Here is a 20970-nt window from a genome sequence, read left to right on the forward strand (position 1 = left end):
CTGATAAAAGAGAAAAAAAGAAGGAATTACTAAATACCTGGAGAGAAAAGTTTTAGTTTTTTTTTTTTTTTTTTTTTTTTTTTGGGTGGGTGGGGAGGAGAGTCTTCTCAATAACAGAAATCTATTACTACCACCCTGTGGTAGAAAATTTTGCATTTAGCAGTGAGGACTTAAAAATAGAGTTTTTTTGTTTGTTTGTTTGTTTGTTTTGTTTTGTTTTGTTTTGTTTTTGTTTTGACAAGGTTTTGTTCTGTTGCCAGGTTTAGAGTGCAGTGGCCGGATCACAGCTCACTGCAGCCTTGACTTCCCAGGCTCAAATGATCCTCCCACCTCAGCTTCCTGAGCAGCTGGGACTACAGGTGCATGCCACCATGTCCAGTTAACTTTTTTATTTCAGTTGAGACAGGGTTTTACCATGTTGCCCATGCTGGTTTCGAACTACTGAGCTCAAGTGATCTGCCCGCCTTGACCTCCCAAAGTATTGGGATTACAGGTGTAAGCCACTGCGCTTGGCCATTTTTGCCAGTCTATGATGATTTCAATACCTTCCACCTGAATGGAAGCTGCACAGATACCAGCTTTCAAGGAACCTAAATAAGGTCTTGGATAACGTTGATATTAGCCGCAGTCATGACAGATTATTCTTGAGTGGAGGGTCCTTCCTTTGATCCTGTGTGCTGTTATAGAAGCCTCCAGACTTCTGAAGTGACCTTGCATTGAGATGCTGGTAGAAAGATGAAGAGAAATAAATCATTATTTGATGCAAGACTACAATTGAAAATAATATATGCATGTAGCTAATACTTTCCAATGTACAGTTTGGGGGTGTCTATCTATTCATTCATCAGTAATTTCCTAGTAAAAGCCTGCACTGTCAGTACTGTACTTAGTACTGGGAGTACACTGGGAATGGCTAAAGGTGGTTCCTGCTTTCTTGTAGCTTACTGTGAACTCTTTGAATTATGATACTTAAGAGTGTTCCTCATTTATTGTTCCATGGAACATTACTCTGGGCAAGGCTAATCGTTTAGCCTTCACAAAAATCTCAATGCTCAAATGAAGGTAGGAAATGCTGTTTCTTGGCTCACTCTTAGAGATTAATCGTGCGTATTAGTAATTTAAAGCACAGGAGAGCCCTACAATTAACAAGCCTGTCTAACCAGCATTTTTTTCTCAAACTTATTTGAGCATGAATCATTTTTAAAAATATTATAACTGCTTATATATTATTAGGTAAAATACCAGTTTGGGATGCAATGGTCTCTAATATAATGTTCATATGCATTAGTATATTTTGAACTTCTGATCCTTTGTGAATCTGTATCAAATTTGAGTTGCTTCAGTTCTCTGGCTTCAGCAGAAGTGCATCATTCTAATGATGTTCTTGAAGGACTATCATTTCCCTAATTGATGACTTTGTTCTGTTAGAACTACTGAAACAAAAATCTTATCATCCCTCTAAATAGTTAGAATAAGATATTAACAATGCTTTTTCATCCATATCAATTTTAAATGCTTTGTTATCCAAATCAATTTTTCTAATGGTAATGAATATTTCTAGTTTTATAAATAAAAAGTAAGAAAATGATGTACCATTCCTTATTTTTTTATGGAAAGCCTACTGACATATTTGGCATTAATAAGGAGAATTATCAAACACCTTTACTTAAAAAAAAAAATTCTTCCTGCATTTAACCTAGAATATGCTGTGGAGAACTGGTCTGTGAGAGAAGCCTCACTGTACATGAAAACCTGTAATTCATAGTGCCTGCTCCTGTCTTTCATTTCAGGATTCATATTGGTCACATTTTTGTTATCTGCACATATGGTGCATTTACATAAAAATCACATCTTTCCCAATATTCAGTAATGTAGGCCTTTGTTTTTATTTGGTTCTAGCTGCATATATATCTATCTGTTTGAAGTTTATGTGAAGATTCCAAAATGAATTCACATATATCACATAACCAAAATATAAATTATTAGTTATCTATTGCTGCATAAAAATTTATCCCCAAATGAAGTGCCTTAAGAAAAAACTTATCTCACAGTTGTGAATGTAGTTCAGTTGTGTTCCTCTGGCTCAAGGTCTCTAAGGACACCGAAGTGAATCAGCTTATCCAAGATGTTATTTAGCCACAGTCATCTTAGAGCTGAATTGGAAGATAATCCACCCCAAAACTTGTCAAAGGGACTGACAGTAGGCCTCAAAAGACGCTCTTTCACACTCACTCATGTAGCTATAGGCAGGCCTCAGAATTTTACTGGCTGTTGATGAGAGATATCAATTCGTCTTCAGATGGACCTCTCTCCTCATAGGGGTGCTCGCAATAGGCTGTTTTTCCACTGAGGTAGGGGGTTGGAGAGAGAAATAGCAACACTCAGAGCTCAAGGCTGAAGATACTTTCTTTTTATAACTTAATCTCAAAAGTAATATCCCATTATTTCTGATATTTTCCATTCATTAAAAACAAGTCTTTAAATCCAACCCAGACTCAACAGTAGGAATACCAAGACTCAGAGATCATTGGCGGTCACCTTAGAAGCTGCCTACCACACCCATATTCTGTATTTGGTGAAAAGACAGTGATGTCGCAATTCTAGACTGTTTTCTCTCTTACATTTCCCAAAGAGATAAACCTTTATTTAACTAAACTGATTTTTTTTTGAGATAAAAGAGCTGTTTTATTGACGCTTTATGTGCTAGGTATTTTACATGCATTAACTCCTTAGATTCCAAACGGTCCTGTGAAGTACCATTATCTGAATTTACAGATAAGGAAAGTGAAGCTTCTGGAGGTCATTGGCTCAAGGTTATGTGGATGATGGATTCTTTTTTTTTTTTAATTATACTTTAAGTTCTAGGGTACATGTGCACAACGTACAGGTTTGTTACATATGTATACATGTGCCATGTTGGTGTGCCGCACCCATTAACTCATCATTTACATTAGGTATATCTCCTAATGCTATCCCTCCCCCCTCCACCTACCACACAACAGGTCCCAGTGTGTGATGTTCCCCTTCCTGTGTCCATGTGTTCTCATTGTTCAATTCCCACCTATGAGTGAGAACATGTGGTGTTTGGTTTTTTGTTCTTGTGATAGTTTGCTGAGAATGATGGTTTCCAGCTTCATCCATGTCCCTACAAAGGACATGAACTCATCATTTTTTGTGGCTGCATAATATTCCATGGTGTATATGTGCCACATTTTCTTAATCCAGTCTATCAAACTATACTACAAGGCTACACTAACCAAAACAGCAGGGTACTGGTACCAAAACAGAGATACAGACCAATGGAACAGAACAGAGCCCTCAGAAATAATACTGCACATCTACAACCATCTGATCTTTGACAAACCTGACCAAAACAAGAAATGGGGAAAGGATTCCCTATTTAATAAATGGTGCTGGGAAAACTGGCTAGCCATATGTAGAAAGCTGAAACTGGATCCCTTCCTTACACCTTATACAAAAATTAATTCAAGATGGATTAAAGACTTAAATGTTAGACCTAAAACCATAAAAACCCTAGAAGAAAACCTAGGCAATACCATTCAGGACATAGGCATGGGCAAGGACTTCATGTCTAAAACACCAAAAGCAATGGCAACAAAAGCCAAAGTTGACAAATGGGATCTAATTAAACCAAAGAGCTTCTGCACAGCAAAAGAAACTACCATCAGAATGAACAGGCAACCTACAGAATGGGAGAAAATTTTTGCAATCTACTCATCTGATAAACTGATATTTTTTAAGAACGTCAGGCTAACAGATATTAAGTAAGACAGACAAAAATATATATAAAAAAAGGAAAATGTCTCTACTGCAAAGTAATGTAACTAAGTTTGAATCATAGATATACAAATTCAATTTAATTCAATTCAATAAATAATAGTTTACTACTGTTTTAGAAAACTATTATTAAATCCTGTACAGGATACAAAATGAAAAAGAAAAACGCCATGGTTTTAACTATGGGTTTTTGTTCAGGCTCATCTGCTTATTGGTTGGGTGACTGAGACAAGTTGCTTACAGCAGTAAGTGTTCTCATCTCACAGGGATATTGTGAGGTTAAAATGAAATAAAGCATATACAACCGTGTAACTATGTAAAGTTCTTAGCATTATGCCTAGTGCATGGTAATCACACAGTAAATAATAATAATCATGATCATAATGATAACAGTGAAGTAAGCAATAACCTAACACTTGCCAGAGCTGTTCTAATTGCTATATAACTATCAACTCATTATTTTGTTATTATTAGTCAAGAACCATGCTGCTCTGGGGTTGTATCATGTCTATGCTACCTAACAGCTGACTGATTTTTAGTCAAGTTATTTGACCTTCTCTATGCTCCAAGTTCCTTGTTTGTGAAATGAAGATAGCGATAGTGCTGTAGACTCAGTATTGGAAAAGTTTTTTGGAACAATACCTGGTACATTCTATGTGTTAATTAATTTTTAATGCAAAATATTATTGCATTATAATTATAAAGTAAAATAATTATAATACCTGACAGAAACACTTCCTAAAGAGAAGGACAAAATATAATTAGAGTACTAATGACCTCTTTGTAATGTATATGGGGAGAATAAAAAAATAATATCGTGGGAAATACATGAAATTTGTTACGGGAGAGTATGTAGAAAAATTGAATTTTAAGAATAGACTTTATTTGTTTAGGTTTCTTACCTCTTAAGAGTAGTTTTCAATAGTGTATGCATATGAGAAACACCTTGAAACTTTTCAAACTCTAAACATTCTGGCCCCATCCAATTACAACTTAAGTGTTCTGAGGTGGGCTGTCAGCTTTCATGTATTTACTGTTTCAAGGTGATTCTAATATGTAGTAGTATTAAAAGCCCATGCCCTAAGGCATTGATTTTCAACTCTTAGCTTGCACCAGTTTCACCCGAAGTATCAGAAGAAAAACAGACAACTAATAAAATATTATAGAGAAGCAAAAAGTCTCAATTTGATCTTCTAATATGAATAATATTTTGTTTCTGAAGAATATGGTTTTTTCCATTTATGTTTAACAAATGTCCTATACTACTCAACTATGTAAAGATAGCTGAATAGAAGTTTGTTTTGAAAGACAGTTTTGGAAAGACAGATGACATTTATGTCTAGAAATGTTACATAAGAATTTCTTAATAAGGTGCACCTTTAATGGTTACGCATCAGAGGCCAAAAACAAAGGATTTACTGGACTGTACATTGAAATAATATATGCTCTTCCCTAGCCCAACTAGGGGTAATGCTGAATTATTAGTGATTTATTTACATATTATCTTCAACATTGACTCCTATTGCTGGAGTTACTGGAAACAGGAGGCGGAATTAAAGATGGTTCTCATGCTGTTGTCCATAATGTTGTGCTATGTGGTAGAGAAGGATGCTACGTGCAGGAATCACAAAAGAATAAAGCCAATGTTAAGTTTCATTCATTTTAATTATAAACATGTTGTACTGCTCAGTGACATTAGGAAAGGGATTTTAATAAAACCAACCATTCTTCTTAGTTTTATTTCTCCTGCTCCCACAGATAAATTTTAAGGATATGTGTAGTTTAATTTTAAACTGTGTTTAATGCAATGAAGTAGTGGTGCATCATGGCAGGGCCTCAAGCATTTGAGTTAAGCTTCTTTTTTAGAACTGGATACCTAGTTATGACTATAGTTTCCTCATGTCTAAATGAGAATAGTGGCGTTTACCCCTCTGGGTGGTTGTGAGGGTTACATAAGATAGCATATGTCAATCACTTATCCTATACCTGCTCATGATAAATGTTAGCTGTGAGTTTTGTTATTGTCTTCATCCTGTATTTCAGTTATTTATTTATTTCAAGTAAATAAAATGCAATAAAACAGGAAACTTTGAAATATAGTAATAAAATATCTGTTTCATAAAAGTTACCAGATGTTAAATATTAAAACTTGAATTCAATGCATAATTTGTAAATATCTAACATATATAAAATTCAGTTATATACTATATTATAATTTGGCAACTTCTAACTTAACTAAATCCAAAATTAATCAAATTAAGTTGCCTTTTACTCTGAATGCCGTTAGAATAATTGATAAAGCCTTTTTTTGAAGTTATGAAAATGTTCATTTTTTATTAAACTTTAATTATGAAAAGTGAAAGCTATAGAATAGAAATGTGTTTTGAAAAAATGATCAAAATTAGCAAATATTAAGATGAACATACAAATTGGTACAATGATGCTAAGTATGATTAGCCTAGAAATACCATTTTCAAAATAGTTGATTATAAGGTACTGCAGTTATCCATCACATGCTTTTGTGTATCTGTTATGTTCTCATCATAGCACTGTGCTTGCCTGTGACAAGATATGTCAGAGATAATGACACATGGTGCTTGTCTTTAGGTAGCATATGGCTTAATGGTGGATACAGAAATGCCTTATTAAATATAAAAAATAATTTAATTTTCAATTTTGTTAAGAATAAAAAGAGTTAAGAATGCAAATTATGAGAGAGTATATAAGTCCAGGACCCAGAGGTTTTCCAATGCAAAGGCATGTCAAGTGATAGCTAAAGAATCAGTAGTACATAACCAGGCAAAAATCAGGGGAAAGATTATTCCAGACAGAGAGAATGGTGACATGCATATAATGTGTGGGTGAATATAACAAAAGAGGTTAAATTAGTAAATTCAGAAGAAATTTTTGCATTATTTGGAGCTTCAAAAAGTGAGTCAGAGATTTAGTCTAAAAAGGCAAGAAAATAAACCAAGAACTAGAAAGAGAAAGAGAAAAGATAATATCTAGAACTATGAAATGGGTTGTTTTCTTTTAAATGTATTGTGTTTACTGCAATTCCAAGGACCTTCTCAATATGTTCGTTACATTATGGAAAGGCATTATGAGAAACACACACAGGCACACATATATACACACACACACACACACACACACACACAGAGATTAAGTATATAGTAAGTAGCTACTTGGGAGGCTGAGGGGGGAGGATTGATTGAGATGGAGTCAGGGCTGCAATAAGCTGTGATGGCACCACTGTATTCCAGCCTGGGTGACAGAGTGAGACCCTGTCTCAAAACAAGCAAACAAACAAACCACTGTAAAATACCATCTCACCTCACCTTCAATGGCTATTATCAAAAGACAAAAAATAACAAATGTTGGAGAGGCCATGTGGCGAGAAAGGGGAACCTTCACACACTGTTGGTGGGAATGTAAATTAGTGCAGCCATTTTGCAAAAAAGTATGGAGATCCCTCAAATAATTAAAAATTGAACTTTAGTATGATATAGCAATCCCAGCACTGGGTATATATTCACAGGAAATGAAATAAATATGATGAAGAAATATCTGAACTCTTATGTTTATTGTAGCACTATTCACAATAGCCAAGTTATGGAATCTAAGTGTCCATCAACTGAAGAATGGATTAAAAAAATGTGGTATATTTACCCAATGTAATATTATTCAGCCATAAAAAAAAAATTAAAATTCTGTTTTTTGAGGCAACACGAAATTGCCTGGAGGACAATATGTTAAGTGAAACAAGCCAGGCATAGAAAGACAAATGCCACGTGATCTCATAAACGGAATCTTCAAAAGTTGATCTTCTAGAAGTAAAGAGTAGAATAGTTGCTAGCAGAGGCCTAGAGGGATTTGGGAGTGGGGGAATAAGAAGTTGTCCAGTGGGTACAAAGTTACAGTGAGATAGCAAGAATAATATTTAGTGTTCTGTTGTACAGTCAAGTGACTATAGTTAACAATAATATATTGTATATTTTTAAATAGGTAGAAAAGAGAATTTGGAATGTTCTCACCTCAAAGAAATGATAAATATTTGAGGTTATAGATATGCTAGTTACCCTAATCATTACATATTTTATACATGTATTGAAACATCACACTGTATCCCATAAATATGTATAAATATTACGTGTCAGTTAAAAATTTAAAAAGAAAAAGTTTTGTGTTGATATGTTTATGTGTATTGTAGGCAGCAGGATATTCTGCTTCAGGTTGATGGAGGCTCTACCATCTGTTGCACATTGCTTCATTGGTTACTGTGGTAGTGGAAGAAAGAACTAGAAGGTTCCATGCTACCCCTTCCTTGCTTTTGCCTATAATTGACACTCATCTTGCTACATCTTCAGAATCATTTTACAATTACACTTAATATTAAAGTGGAATTGTGGGAAAACACAAAGAATTTTATTAAGCACTAAGGTCTCTAGTATTGTGCTGTAATCCTTTCTTTCTTTCTTATATGCTTTAAAAATGTCCAACGTGTTCATTTTGCCAATGGTTTTGCTTTCAGCATATGACTTTTTAAATTATAAAGATATATTTAACAATTGTAGACATTATAAAGACATATTTAACAATTATAGAAATAATTGATTTCAGAAGTAACAGATTAATAAACATTAAGCCGAAGTTAAAACGTAGGCCATTATCACCCCCCAAAACCTTTAACATTTATTTCTAATACATTAGAAAATAGAAATGTCAGGAAAATGGTAAAATGCTACATTCAGAGAAAGTGTTTTTTCTCAGTTGAATTATTAGAAATATTAATATGTACTTTTAAGATTTAATTTAATTTTTTAAGTATACAATCTAGTTTGGTTTTCTAGGCATTCTAGAATGTAGCCAATTTCTAAAAAAAATAATAATCTGGGCCTTCAATACAGCGATAAGTCCAATTGAAGTTTATATATTGGCTGTTTGAAAAAATTTGCTACATAAGAGTACAAGCAGAATTCAAGACAAGAATCAACCATTTCTATCTAGAGAGGTAGTGACTGTGTGTACAAGTGTATGTACTTAAGTGGGTGTGAGGGTAATCATTAAAAGGAGAAAGTATTTAAAATAGATATTGAAATAGAAGTAAAATTTCAACTGGAGGTAAAGAAAAAAAAGATAATTGCAGACTGACGAAACAGGCTGAAGAAGAGCACTGAGTAAGGATCGTCAAGGAGTCAAATGAGAGGAATTCAAAGCAGTGCACTCTGGCCAGAATGCAACATGCAGAGTGCCTGGTGCTTTAAAGGGTTGGTTGGAAGTAGAGTACAACATGCACACAATGCTCTGCTTAGGATCTTGGGATCAGAGAAAAATAGTTTCCATTCAGGGATAGTGACTGTAAGCAAATCCTGGTAGGAAGTCACAGGGCATGAGGAACACACCATTATTCCTTTTGGAAGTTAAGAGGTTACTAGAAATTTGAGTGGTGTGATACAGGAGAAAATAAACTTATCAGGAGGGGAAGAAATGGAAGTAGAAACTTTTAAAGAATGATGACTATTATATAATAGCCTCATTTGGTTTAAAAAGTTAATTTAGGGGTTTCAAAAATATAAAAGTCATTGATTTGCCTCTAAGATCATATACGTTTATTTCACTTTTTAAAAAGAAAGCCTGATGTATATATCCTATTAATATATCAAAACTATCCAAATTATATATGATCCCTCTTGAATATATATATTGGCATGCCATCTGCAGAATGTTAGTTTAGGGGTTATAGAGTCCTGCAAGAGACACATAGTTATGATGAATACTGTTTCATTTATTTTTATACAAATGTGTCAATGTAGCTCTCTGAAAGGCTTCCCAGAGGAGCCCATCCCTTTGCCAAAAATATAGGAATGATCTTTCTTTGAGAAAGTCTCATTATTTTCCTGTGAGCATGTATTTTTAAGTAAAATTCTGTGTCTAATAATATTATATTTCGAATACAGAGGCACGATATGGACAGGGGGAAGGTTTAGAAATAGCTTAAAAGAGATCAGGGAAGGAAACAGACAGGCAAGTGTGACTGATGCCAATTTGCTGAGACCTCAGAGGCATAAAACTGCTTCTGCCATCTCCACAGTCTTAAGAGGCTCAGCAGATACTCCCCCCGCCACATGACAGGCCCACATCTGGAGATACCTCTAAGGATAAAGTGACATCTCTTTCTTTATGTTAGCCTGTTAGATTTTATATTAATAGTATTTGGCACAATAAGAATATGATTTGTGGGAGAAAAAAATCAGTAAAAATGTTAAATGAGGTGGATAGAGGTTTATGACACAGAGGAAAAGAAACACAATACAAAAATATGTGGCAAGAGAATTTATTCAGTGATGGTATGTGATACACAGCAGGAAATTTCATTATCTAATTTCATACTCTCAATTCCCTTTTGGATCAAGGATTTTAGAATTTAATCACTGTCACAAAATTATTCTTCTAAACATCTTTCTAATAGTAAATCTTAACACTATTTCCTCAATCTTCTCTAAGGGGAAAAGTAAACAACCAGCTGGGCACCACCCTCTGAATGATTTATTGTTCAAACTTAAGATAATTATTATTACTCTGCCATCTTTAATTTTGATAATAAAAGCTCAGTAATTTCAAATCTTGGAACTTCATCCACATCTTTTAATTTATGAAACTACAACTATAATAAGTTGGTTATATCTCACACAAATTTATACTTACAGTGAACTTCTAAAAATATTATTGCATATGAAAGTGTAATATAATATGCTGTTTTATTTTTGAATGAAGGTTTACAGTTCATCTTTTTATGTTTTCTTTTTAACTCTTAACTCCAAATACTGTTGTCCCAATAGAAAGGGATTTATGTTGGCCTTTCGTGTAAGTCCATTCTCACACTGCCAATGAAGACATACCTGAGACTGAGTATTTATAAAGGGAAGCAGTTTAATTGACTGACAGATCTGCAGGGCTGAAGAGGCCTCAGGAAATTTGCAGTCATGGAAGAAGGGGAAGCAATCACCTCTTTCTTCACATGGCAGCAGGAAGGAGAGAGTTAAGGGAAGGGGGAAGCCCCTTATAAAAACCATCAGATCTCATGAGAACTTTCTCACTATCATGAGAATAGAATTGGGGACATGGCCCCCATGATTCAATTACCTCCCATGGGGTCCCTCTCACGATACCTGGGGATTATGGGAACTACAATTTAAGATGAGATTTGGGTGGGGACACAACTGAACCATATCACCTTTTAACACCATCACATTAAAAACTTTGTTAGTTCTCTTCGGCTATCTCCAGCAAGTAGTAAGTTGAGCCAAAGGATTGTAAAACCAATGATGATAATAGTGTTATACATGGCAGCAAGGATTGTACTATAATCTAAACAGCTGGCTGTTTAGTTTCATGATTAGTGTTATCAAATGTTGCTTAGAGAAACATCTTCTCAATGGTAGCCTAAAATATGGAACATTTAATGCATATACTTCAAGATATTTTATATTTGAACACTCAGATTTTAATAATCTTTGTCTTCTAAGCTTTGGAAATAAAATAAAAGCATGTATTTAGAGTTAAGTGATCCATAACTTGAATTTTAAAAGATGTTTGACATCTAAGAAAAAAAATCGTACTGAAATTACTAAGGCATTTTAGTTGAAAAGAAAAAAATACGTCTAGTTAAAGATAAACTGTCTATCATAGAAATTTTAGTGGCTCTAGATTTAGACTTGCTTGTAATAGAATTGGACAGGGAATGTACACACTACTACTCAATATGTCAATGGGTTTATTTTTTACTTTACAAAATTTCTTTATTCCCTCTAATAACAAATATTTTCCTATCAAAATTATATTTCCTTAACTTTTTAAGTGCAATTCTTATTCTGTGGTGGGAATGAACACACTTCTTTATGCGTTTCATTCTTCAGTTGTTTCAACCTAATTTTAAGTATAAAAAGTATGTTGCTACTCAAATGTTCCACAGTTCTGACAATCAGTTTTGTCTCTAATGGTGAACTTGACAAGAAACAAATGCAGGTATGTTCTACATTTAAAAGTGCTGTCCTAATTCCACAATGGCTACATTCCTTAAGATAGGATACCCTTAATCTCCAGCATCTCAATAGTTGCCCCTTTTGGTTATAAAATTATTCATAGAATTTAATTACCTAAACTTCAATTTTAGTTTTTAATTCTTGTTTTAAATTACTTGACCAAGAGATCAGTGTAACAGCAGTGCATATTACCATATTAATTTGAAATTATCTACCTTTGTTGTTGTTGTTCTATAAATCCCTCTGTTCAGTTAAAAGCCTCTTCTGAAATTCTCTATGTGTATAGTTACAAGAGAAACTACTTTGATTAAAGTAAAATGAAGAAATTACATCCAACAAAATACCCTCTCTCCCAACCTCTCCTAATGCAGACATTCCTGAAACCATAAAGAAACTCTAGAATTCCCCAAAATGGAGCCTGAAACCACCAAATAATTGAGTGGCCACATAACATGGAATGTTAAATAAAATATTGATTTTCCTCCTTCTATGAATAGCTAGGTGCACAAGTAATTGCTCTTTTTGCCTTTAAAAGTAATGGTAAAAGCCACAATTACTTTTGCAACAACCTAATAATAAAATATTTTAGTAACAGGCAAATTCATATTGAGTAGTTACTAAACATTTTAGTATTTTTTTCTATAAGTGAAGCTTTTATTTTAGCTCTTACAACAATAACTGTAAGACTCTCATATAGTTTACTTTTATTAAAATCTTCTATTAATCTTTTCTAGGTAAAACTCCTTCATCATTGAAATACAACATACAGTCACATAAATGTAGTCTCATATGCCAGACAACCTTAATATTTGGAAAAGATGTTTAAAATTGTCTTCTCATTATGACAAAGAATGTTATAATATTTCTGCTTCAAAGAGTACACTAAAAACTTATTGAAATAATATACTGAATTGTATTATTTATTTAACATTTTTATATCACTTCAAATTCTTTATGTGAATAATAATTCAGTTTATTTTAAAAATATTTTAATGTACATTTTTGATTATGTTAGTTTTAAAATTATCAATATGTGTTTATACCATCTAGATTCATGAATTGAGGATTATTGAAGCAAGTCTTAAATTCCTTCAGTCAGTCACCCATGAAAATGAGCCAGTCTGTTTATTTCTTTTGTTCATTCATTTAAATAAATAATTGTTCTTTGTCAGAGATGAATACATTAGCAATAATCATTCAAAAGAGCTATAACTTTGGTAAATACAGAAAATGATGACATGAAATGGCTTATGTGACTGTTCATACATTTATTTTTTACTGTGTTCCATTTCATGTATTTATATTGGCATTCTTGAATTATCAAATTAATGCTTTATTGTAAATATTTTCTAATAAATTAGAAAGTATTTTCCTGGTGGTCTTAGTACTATTTAAAATTTAGAACTTTAGTAAAGCAAATAGCAATGGACCACACTTTTATCTTGTAAAATATCCTGCAGAAGCATGAACAGAAACATAAGATACAAATACAGTTTGAACAAAATTGTACTTTTATTGAAATTATAAAATCACAAAGTTTGGGGACAGAGAGATGAAAAATGTTATATATATAATATATATAATATTCCTATAGTGCTAACTTCTTAATATGTTTATAAGTAAATTGTATTTGCGTGTATACAATCATGTGTAAAAGACTTATATATTATTCATGCTTTAGAAGTGATTTAAATGGATTATAAAGATAGGTATATCATCCATAATATTCATATTATAATTATATAGCAATGTAAGATATTATTGTAAGACTGGATAAATAAATGCCATAAACTTTGGATGGGGACCTCCACATTGAAAAGTGAAAGATTAGCCTTAACATAGTATTTTCAAAGAAAAATGATTCGTTTGAAGGTATTTTATAGAACATTCTGGATAATACAGTTTGAACTAAAAGTTACTAATTCTTCAAATTTTTGTTTGAAAAAAACCTAATTGGTAAAAAGGCATCTCAGCCCCTCACTCTACCTCATGTTCCCCAATTAACTCTAAAAAACTCATCCTGAAATCCCAGATATAGAAACCATAAATACCGCCTGTTCTAGGGTCTCCTAATGTTGACATTACTCTTTTGGATTGGATAATTTTCTGTTGTGTGGAGTTCTCCTGTTCCATTTTACCTAGTAGATGCCAGTATTGCCAGCCCTAACCCCCTTCCCACTGTTGTGATATAAACAATGTCTTCAACCGTTGCCAAATGTCCCGTGGGGATGCAAAATCATCCAGCAAAGAACTGTTGATCTAATACAACCTACCTATTTTCCAGGTAATAAGACTATGATGCAAAAATACTCCATGAGTTATTAAATTCATGTAGCTAACTAGAGACATAGTATCAAAGAGAGATGGCTGGGGTTCTTTTTCAGTTGTGTTTTTCTCTATTTGTCATAGCTGGCTGAAATATATTTCCTATTCACCCTTAGAATTCATCCAGTCAATAAAAGTTTCTGCTTTAACTTTCTGTAGTCTGAAAATTTTTTTTTTATTTTAAGTAATATGTTCATAAGGTATGTTAGGTAATATGTTAATATGAACATATTAACTTTCTGTCAATATCCCTATTTTGTGTAAAACATAAAACCAAATATAATATTGTCCACTCATGTAAACTGTGAATATAAATGCACTTGTATTTTAAAAACAAATAACTTGATTATTTAAAGAAAATAATAGGAAGGTCCAATTGCATCAATTGCTTTCTTAAACAGAGAGCCACTTTAGACCATTATAGGAGCAGGTTCATTTATGAATGTATTAGTTGCTGATTTGTTAGCAGTTGAAGCTTTCCATTTTCCACTTTAAAAAGTGAAGATATTAATGAAAATGGGAACTCAAACTTTTTTTTCCTCCTGTCAGTGACCAGATGGAGTTCAAAGCTATCCAAATGAAATGAGAGTCATAGAATTAAAATATTATTTGTAGTGGAATACCGGCTTGGACTTGCCATTTTGTTTTACTTTTGGCATCCTTAAGGTGTATAAAGCACTACAAGAAAACTTCTACCACTTATATAAAGTAATTCATACTTAAGGAAAAGCGTAGTAATTGCCTTACTGAAAATGTGACATAAATATACCATTAAACTATCCTCTGCATTTTTATATTTAATATTCTTTATAAAATTCTTCTTACGGCAAATTAGTTTAAGAGAAAACAATATTAAAATAAGTATACTTGAGCCCCCATTTAAAATCTGGAGTATTATAACCTAGATTTTATTCCATAGCAGAAGGGAATTAAAAAGATTTTACAGCAGTATTATCTAACAATTAGAACAGTAACTTTGAGTTATAGACATGGAATTCAAATTTCTTTTTTTGTCACTTATGTAACTTAAATTAAATTTAAAAATAACTTTGCATTATAGCGATCAATATTACAATCCGCTTGCCATTACTGTGATGAAATGAAGTAGTAGTATACTACTATCAGTATATTAGTAACATGAGTGTTAGCTACTATTGTTATAAAGTCATTCCTAGAGTTTGCAAGTAAGATACTAGGCATAAACATTTTAGTATGGTTACATCTTTCAAAAAACAAAACAAAAAAAGTCCATAAAATAGTGATAATTATAACATTTCTTAGGTGTATTTCTTTGTCACTTATTACACATGAAATCTGTCTTGTTTGTACAGGAGTATTCCAAACTACTTGGTTATGGTATTCTAAATTTGTGAAATCCCTCTGTTGGGATAGGCTAAATGAATTTATTTATTTCTGTAGAATCATGATGGTGTGTGGATAGTGATGGGGGAGTGTATGGGTTTGTTGAAAGTAAAGAAAGATCATTTTATTCTGTTTTCCAATGATAGCAAAATATCATGTAATTCCCTCAGTCAAAAGTACAGATGAGTTTCATCCATTTCTTTGGTTCAGAATGACATGCAGAAATGAATACAGTTGACATGAGAGCTAGCCTTTGTTCTTTGAAAACTAATCTACCTAAGCTTCTATAAACAGGACTAAGGGGAAATTTATAAATTCGTTAGACAATCTTAAAACTGAATTTCTATTTATTAAGTTTCCTGGTCCTGACTGTGGGTGATGTCTTAATACATAACTCCAGAAATTCATGAAGTAATATAAAGTATTCCCTATAAATGAAATAACTTCACGCCTGCTTTTCCAACAAAACACTGGTAAAAGATCAAATGTTCTCAGAAAGCTTTTATTTATTTATTTATTTGTTGAGATGGAGTCTCACTCTGTCAACCAGGCTGGAGTGCAGTGGTGCCATCTCAGTTCATTGCAACCTCCGCCTCCCGGGTTCAAGCGATTCTCCTGCCTCAGCCTCCCGAGTAGCTGGGATTACAGGTGTGCACCACCATACTTGGCTAATCTATCTATCTATCTATCTATCTATCTATCTATCTATCTATCTATCTATATTTTTTTTTTTTAGTAGAAACAGGTTTTCACCATGCTATCCAGGCTGGTCTCAAACTCCTCACCTCATGATCTGCTGGCCTCAGCCTCCCAAAGTGCTGGGATGACAGGTGTGAGCCACCATGCCCAGCCAAGCTTTTAGATTTTAAAATCATTTTGAAAAAAATCACCAATAGGATTGGATGTATACATAATAGAGATATAATGGATTTATCTTGCTACTAATTTTTTTATTTTTACAGACATTTATTTGTCATTTTTATAAATGATTTTCATTATTTACTAATGGGACTAATAAAAGCATGATGTATATACACATTTTTGGTTAGGTGAATATAGGTACTTATTTAAGTATTACAATAATTTTGGTTAATAAGAGCATCACTAAGGAACTAAGATCATAGAGTTTACATAAAGCAATTAACAGTAACATTAAACATTAGAAGGGATTGTTGTAAAGCAACATTTTTGTTTCCCTCATTGACTGGCACACCAAGTATTGAACATTGGCAATTATTGTGTTTCCCTGGCAAAAATTTTACTTTGACCATTCCTGAGGCCTACTAAGAATAATTCTGGCCATTATAGATGAAAGATATATATTTATTAATGGTTTCCGATTGTATAGAAATAGAACAAATATAGCATTAATTTTTGTTAAGTGGCTTTTAAAACGTTTGCTGTACAATAAGTCAGTTTTGTTTTCATGTCTTTCCTCCATATCACTTTATAAATCATATATTCGTAAAATTCTTGAACCAGTCCTAGTCTACATGAGCCACTTTTTTCCCCTCTATATTTAATAAAGGATGGGGTGGGTGAAGACAACGAGTACATGAAATATTACTGATTAGACCCACAGCAAAGTTGCAAAGAAGTCCCACATCAATTTACAGTTTCTTTGATTAAGCCATTAATAACATGTATTAATTTCTAATTATGTTAATAGATAATTCCTTAAGAGATCCATTATGAGAAATTCACTTTTTTAAAAGTTGAAACAAAGTGCCAAAATTACTCATTGCAACTGAATAGATTAAAATATGTCAAATTATATTTAACCACAAAATTCATTAGATGACATTTTAATGCTTACAATTTGAAATACTGGAATATTAATATATTATCTATATTTCAGGCTTACCTTGAGATAAAAAATGGCCTTTAATATCTCTGTCTGGGGGAGACATGACACTTGAAGTTTTAGGATGAAGTATTTAACATTATAAATTTCTGGTTAGAACATTGGCTATATTAAATTGAAATAGTAGCTTTATATAGAACAATGGAATCAAGGTTAAAATTGTATCCAATTATGCATTATGCCATTTTGAATGGACTCTGTCTCATTTCATTTTAATTTTTGTACAGATCTATGACATTCAAATAACAGCACAGAGTAAAGTATTAATCATTAATAATTGCTTCAAAGAATGCAATGTGTAGAGTACTTACAAATGCTATTTTTTCTATGACTGATTAGTTATATTTTAAGCATTCTACAAAATTAGGTTTTCAATTAAAAGAGAATTTCTTACATTTATTATCCTAAATCTTCTTAGTCTCTTAATTACTTTTGTAATTTGTTGTCTACAAATCTTCCTAATTTCAGGCTAGTAGTTACTAGACCCAATGAGTTCTGTTTGGATTCTAAATCTTGAATAAGCACAGCCATATTTTTAGTAACTTTATTGATCGTATCCTTAATATTTATAGTTGTTTTCTCTCTGAGTTGAATTAACTTTTATTTCAAAGCAATCTTTTCTCCAAATAGAACATTTGCAATTTTACTAAATACACTCCACTTTTGCTGAATTAATCTTGGAATATACTTGTTGATTTTGAATAATATTTTAATGGGCTGTTCCTTCCTGAGGATACAGATATTTTTCTGTGACATTTTTCAAAACCTAACAAAGTACTGATGCATGTGTCTTAGGTCTGTAAAACAAAATTATTGAATTAATTATATTCTGATATATTATTTAGTAAAATGCCATGGTAATGGAGATACTTAATATTTACATGACCATGTAGATACAATAACCCTATTATTTAAATTTTATGTAACTTACCTTTCTGAGTAAATTTCACATTCACATTTAAAAGATGGAAATTACAAAAGAGTAGAGTGAGAAACGTCTCCTTCTCTTTTTTGTCTCCCGACAATGCAAATTATCTCCCTGGAGACAAGATTCTACAGACTGAATTTTGCCCTCTCAAAATTCATATGTTGCAACATTTACCCTTAGTGTGACTATATTTGGAGATAGGGCTTTTAGGAGGTAATTAACGTTATGTGAGATTATAACTGTGGGTTTCTAACTCGATAGAACGGGTGACCTTATAAAAAGAAAGAGACAGATTTCTGTCTCTCTGCCTCCATAGCACATACATAGGTAAGGCCGCGTGAGGACTCATGGAGAAGGTGGTCATCTGCAAGGAAGAAAGAGAGGCCTCACCAGAACCTCACCGTGCTGGCACCCTGATCTCAAAGTTTCAGCTTCCAGAACTGTGAGAAAATATATTTCTGTTGTTTAAACCACCCAGTCTATGATATTTTCTTTTGGAAGCCGAGCTGGCTAATACACAAAGACCTTTGCCGTCTCTGATATATATTCCCAGAAATATATTGTAAATATATGTATTTTCTGTACAAATATCAGCATACTGTTTATATTCCCCCTTTTCTTCACTAAAATTATACTTTGGAAATCCTTGTATTTCAATGTCTATAAAGCTGCCTCATATTTCAAGTTTCTAAATCTAATATATGTTGTATCTTCTTGATTCTTGTAACTGGCTTATGTTTTTTAAGTACTTGCTATTTTCAAGTATGCTTAAGTTCCCTAAGAAAGGAACAAAAAAACACATGTATACAGGCAAACGAATAATCGTCAAAAGTTTCTCATTAGTCAAAGTTGAGTTGGCCATTAGGTCACTGCCATATTTGAAGAAAACTTAATCCAGTCAGAGCAAAAGTAACTGGACGAAATGTGTTTTCTTTTGTGTGCTGGATTTATTCTTACACGGCTTTGGAAAATAATTTAAACTAGAAGCATACATAAACAAAGTTTTAATTATCTAATTAAATACTGTGTGACCATAAGAGAATGGGGTATGTTGTAATCTTTGTGCTTCTTTAATGCCTCAGTCAATATGCAAGAACATTTTATAAAAGGATTAATAAATTAGTTATAGTCCTCAATTTATTATGAGGTTATTTTCTTGCAAGATTAAATTAAATGTGTGAAAGATGAGTCCAATTTCTTTTCTGTTTTTGTAAATTTAATTTTTAGTTAAGTAAAAATTATGTATATATTCGTGGTATACAACATGTATTGGTATGTGTATAAATTGTGAAATAACTGAACCAAGCTATTTTACCTATGCATTACCTCACACACTTATCATTTTTTTAATACTGAGAACACTTCAAAATCTATTGCTTTGCAATTTTTAAGTATACAATATATTGTTATTTACTGTGGTCACCATGATGTATAATAGATCTATTATATTTGTTTCTCTAACTGAAATTTTGTGTCCTTTGACCAACATCCTCCCAAGAATTCCACCCCAAAGCCTCTTGCAACAACAATTTTACTCTGTTTCTATGAATTTGACTTTTTTAGTTTTCTACGAATTTGACTTTTTTAGTTTTCACATGTAAGTAGGATCATGCAGTATTTGTCTTTCTGTGCCTGGCTTATTTCATTTAACATAATGTACTCTAGGTTCATCTATGTTGTCACAAATGATAGGACTTCCTTCTTTTTAAAGGCTAAGTAGTATTCTATTGTGTGTATATATATATATATATAATATATATTTTCATTATCTGTTCATCTGTAGATCTACACTCCTGTTTAATCCATACCTTGGCTATTGTGCATAGTGCTGCAAAAAGTGTAGTGTAGACATATCTCTTTGACATACTGATTTCATATTCTTTGGATATATCCCTATTGGTGAGATTGCTGGATCATTTAGTGCTCCTATTTTCAATTTTTTGAGAAACCTCCACACTGTTTTTCATAAGGTCTTTACTAATTTATATTCCAACAAGTGTACAGTTGTTCCCTTTTCTCAACATCCTCTCCAGCAGTTATCTTTCCTCTTATTATAATAACTATTCTAACAGGCATGAGGTGAGATCTCATTGTGGATTGATTTACATTTCTCTGATGATTAGTAATTTGAGCATTTTTTTCACATACCAACTAGCCATTTGTATGTCTCCTTTTGAGAAATATTTATTCAGGTATTTTGTCTGTTTTTTTTTTTTAAAAAAAACAGGCTTTTATTATTATTAATATTATTGAGTTAAGTTCTTTATATAGTTTGGATATAAAGTCCTTATCAGGTGTATGGTTTACTAATATATTCTACAATTTGGTAGACTGCCTCTTCACTGTGTTGTTTGTTTCCTTTGCAGTGCAGAAACTTTTTAGTTTAATGTAATCAACTTTGTCTATTTTTGATTTGTTGTCTGTGTCTTTGGGGTTATATCCAAAAACATTATTACCCTGACTAATGTCATGGAGCTTTTCCTCTATGTTTTTTCCTAGTAGTTGTATAGTTTCATGTCTTATGTTAAAGGCTTTGATTTATTTTGAGTTGATTTTAGATGGAGATGAGAGTCTAACTTCATCCTTTTGCATAGGGATATCCAGTTTTCTCAGTGCCATTTTTTAAAGACTGTCATTTCCTCATTCTG

General features: G+C 32.5%; 1 protein-coding gene and 1 long non-coding RNA gene across 8 annotated transcripts in view; one reads left to right on the top strand and one right to left on the bottom strand.

Moving 5' to 3' along the window:
- The window catches only part of LOC112208034 (protein eyes shut homolog), a 327262-nt gene that overhangs the window by 50781 nt on the left and 255511 nt on the right, over positions 1–20970 (top strand). The gene's annotated exons all lie outside the window — the stretch shown is intronic.
- The window catches only part of LOC129144269 (uncharacterized), a 39178-nt gene continuing 18582 nt past the window's right edge, over positions 375–20970 (bottom strand). The window contains exons 1-3 of one of the 3 annotated variants that reach the window (XR_008548542.1): positions 18326–18414; positions 2233–2346; positions 375–724 (exon numbers count right to left, since the gene is read on the bottom strand). This is a non-coding gene — a long non-coding RNA (uncharacterized LOC129144269). Of the gene's footprint in view, positions 725–2049; positions 2347–18325; positions 18415–20970 lie in introns of those variants that run through there. The other 2 variants (XR_008548543.1, XR_008548544.1) reach the window with 2 other exon arrangements.

This window comes from Pan troglodytes, chromosome 5 (genome assembly GCF_028858775.2).
Source record: "Pan troglodytes isolate AG18354 chromosome 5, NHGRI_mPanTro3-v2.0_pri, whole genome shotgun sequence".
NCBI classification, from domain to species: domain Eukaryota; kingdom Metazoa; phylum Chordata; class Mammalia; order Primates; family Hominidae; genus Pan; species Pan troglodytes.